We start from the raw sequence: 3,785 nt of genomic DNA on the forward strand, positions 1-3,785 counted from the left end.
GTGTGATATTGATTTAGAATATGACATTATATTTTTTAAATAGTATCTTAGAAAAACCTCAAATAATTGCATTAAACCCGACGTAATTCCATATGTTATCTACTTGTTAATTCCATACATCATCCGTTTGTTAAATGCAAATGTTTTGTGCTTTCTAACAATAAATCGAGTTAACATGTCACACCATAGTTTAAATAATCATTTTGCTTGTATTTCTAAAGAACAGGGATCAAAATGATATCAGTGCTATAATACAAGGACCTGCACAAGAATTTTACCTATAATTATATGTATCTTAACACACGTCTACCGTATATTCAAACATGAAACAAAATATGAATAGTCAAATATACATAAGATCATTTTAAAAAATATGGGAAATACTCGGTGTCCGTCGTATACCGGTATCTGACACGTGTCCGATATATGCCCGTACCCGACACTCAAATCTGCTTCGAGATAACTTAAGAGGTCAACTATGCACAACAATGGCGTATACACTTTGATCATTGTAACACCTTTTCTATTTTTGCAAATTGGGCAGACTGATTAATCCCAACAATTCAGATATATACAAATCAGAATTATCAGGCTTCAATGGAGATACTGATGCCCTGTTGGCCAAATAGAAATTAGAAGAACCTCAGCTACTCGGTTAACATTCATTACAACCAAGTGTGACGATGACACGAGCCGCCTTTACCTCATTCATCTTTCATCGATAGTTCGTGTCATTTTTATTGTCCAACTTCTACGAGCAGCGTTAAAAGAGCTTCGCACACTTGCGCTGCATCTGGTTCGGAAGGGTCGTCATTCATTGATGAATAAACCATCCAGGCATGATCTAGTTTATGTTTTGGCCTGACCGCAATGGATCCCGGGGCTTCTGCATCACAGCGTGCCACAACCCCATCACTCTTTTCATCATATCTGACCTGCAGCAACTGGGCGCATGCGGCCATCACAGCACCAAGGGGCATGACCACGGGCAACCTTGCTGGCTGGCCATCAGAGAGGGTAGCCATCAATGGCAGTTCCGCATGAGCAATATGAGATAATGTAGCCAGAACGTTAGGAGTGATGCCGGCTTCGGTATGGAAAGAAACAACAGGAAGCTCCTTAGGCAAACGGTGTTTCTTCAAAAATTCCTTCCTCTTCGTGTAAGTCAAGTCTTCCAAAGCTTGCATGTCCCCCTTTACAGTCAGAGTTAACCATGTTCAGATTGTTAGAAAAATAAAATGTGAAGAGAAACAAATTATATATGTTACTCGAAAAAGGGTTTCAACATGGGATATGAGTTCCGACACAGGCATGTTGGTTTTTTTCTAGGTTTTTCCATATAAGTGGAGGATCATATTCTCATACCCTTAAGTATGACCGTCGGTCATGAGTAATTCAAGAAAAATGATGCATCGAAAAACAATAGCAATTACAAAAAAAGATAACTGCACAAAGTGGGCTCATCTATAATGCAAAGTGTCAAGTTTCTCCCATGGAAACTCAGAAGTTACAGCTAAATAACTGCATATTATCATACAGCCAATTATTTGTGGACGCTTGAGAGGAAAGAAAACTATAAAAGATCACTTCATACCTTAGTCACTTTGCAAATCAGAATATCCATAAGTTTCCGTACATTCACATAATCACCGAGTTGTCCTTTTCTCAAGATATCCGAAGCTACAGGGCTTCCACCATATGGACTCTGTGCTATTGCCAACCCAGCAACCTTATCCTTCAGGTCAGACCAATAGATAGATAAAGCAGCTGCTGCATCTACTCCACATTTGCTATGCCCAAGAAGCAAAACACGTTTGTTAAAACCCCAATAAATTTCCTCAATTCAATTTTTTATTTCTTTGGCATTTTTCTCAACTGAAGCCTGATTAGTAATAGTCAACGTTCAGTATAGACTAAAATGTACAGAGCTGTGCAATTGAAGACTAATTAAATATACCTCACTATGAATTTTGGCAATATGACAAGTTAGACCCATCTTTGAAAAACTTGTTTTTGTACTGACAAAATATAGGGGGCCGTGGTTGCTGCTGAAAAGACCTGCCAGAAACGAAAATGAACTGATATAGAAATATTGCATGTAAAGTTACAAAAGAGGGAAATTATCACAATATATTCAAAGATCCCTCGCTGCATCTACTTTTTCTGTCATGTAAACCAATAGCATCAAATTTGAACTCAAGCTAGGGTTAGATTTTGAATTTGAATTCAAGTCAATTTCAGCCTTGGTTCATTTTGCCATATTCTTAGATTTAAGTTTCCATATAACTGATTTTAGTCGGTTGAAATCCCTTGTAGAATCTCCATAACTAATTTTAGTCGGTTTAAATCCCATGTAGAATCTTAATCACTATATATACAAAGGCAATTCATGAACTTACGGTCTTGATAACAGTTGCAAAAGGTATACAATATGTGTCTGCTGATACAAAATAGATTATTCAGCATGTGCTCGTATACTTAGTGAGGTAGTCAAACTCAATTAAGGGTTGGTTAGGAAATTGCTGTTTTCAGAAATGATTTTTTCCTCCTGAATTTCTTTTCAGGAAAAATCTTTGATGCTTTAACCTGTCTACAGTAATTTTTTTAGTAAAAGAAAGTAATTTCCTAAAAACAGTGCTGTTAAGAAACAGCATAAAATTTCTTTCCCTCCTTTCCTCCTAAATATTGTTGCTTTCAGGTGGAAAATTTGCTAAACATACCTGGAACCAATAAATAAACCATTGAGTTTGGCAGTTTGTGCAGACCGTGCCTGACAAAATGAGATAACTAATCAAGAAGTGTACAAACATGCCTACTAATAATAGACACAAAAATGCAAAAGCCCGGTTTACCTAATATTTGTCTAAAATTTATGTAAACTGCTCAGTTCCATCTTCACTGGAGGCATCTCAGGATCACGCTTCAACCATCCTATATCATCTGCAGATCCACGAACAGTCCTCTGCGCTCTTTCAATAAGCCTGAGTTTTTTTTTGGTTTTTGAAAGATTGGAATATTTCATTACCCCATATGATACCCATAACTAAAATTGTTTCTTCACTAAGAAGCGCTAGAAATAGAGATAAAAAGAAAAAGGGAAGATTATTAACCAAAAAACTCTATGATTTTAATTGAAAAGTAGCTCCATTGAGAGCATATGTGGAACTTAAAAACTGCGAATGCTTTGACCTGTTAGCATCGTGTGTAACTACAACTATTTAATAATATAATGGGAAGGCATTTTCAAATCTCATCCATTTTCACAAATTTCCCCATAGAAGACGTTCAAAATTAAGCATACACGAATCCATACCCTTGAAAAATGGAAATCCCATTTTGCCCATTCTGACTTGATTGTACAATTGAGCTAGTTATTTCAGATGGATCTCCCGCAGAGGCAGTGCTGCTCTCACTTGAAATTGGATAATTACTAATCACAGAACCATCCTCTGTACAGAAGAAAATGTTTCTAATTCTTGTGCATGTGCAACTGAATCACTTGAATCTCTAGCAGAAGAAGCCACTGCAACATTTCCAAAAGGGTTTCAACGAAAACATCTGTAGTTAAAGGGTAAAATCAATGAGAAGAAGAAATAAAAGCCAAAAAGAAATGAAGAAAACCATTAGTTTGATTTATCAGCAAGTTCCACATGAAAATATCAAAGACAAATGATTAAATCTCAGAAAAGAAAAAGGGAAAAAAGAACAAAAAGTGAGACTTGTGTACAACATAAATATTGAAGACGGAGAAGGGAGAGAAGAAATACAAGATGAAGAGAGACAAC

The 3,785-nt window shown here is 36.4% G+C and overlaps 1 pseudogene; it reads right to left on the reverse strand.

The window, feature by feature from the left end:
* Window positions 1–422: 422 nt before the first annotated feature.
* On the reverse strand, window positions 423–3,495 carry LOC120188723 (annotated as a pseudogene).
* Between the last annotated feature and the right edge of the window lie 290 nt (window positions 3,496–3,785).

This window comes from Hibiscus syriacus, unplaced genomic scaffold (assembly GCF_006381635.1).
Source record: "Hibiscus syriacus cultivar Baekdansim isolate YM2019G1 unplaced genomic scaffold, ASM638163v2 tig00116951_pilon, whole genome shotgun sequence".
NCBI classification, from domain to species: domain Eukaryota; kingdom Viridiplantae; phylum Streptophyta; class Magnoliopsida; order Malvales; family Malvaceae; genus Hibiscus; species Hibiscus syriacus.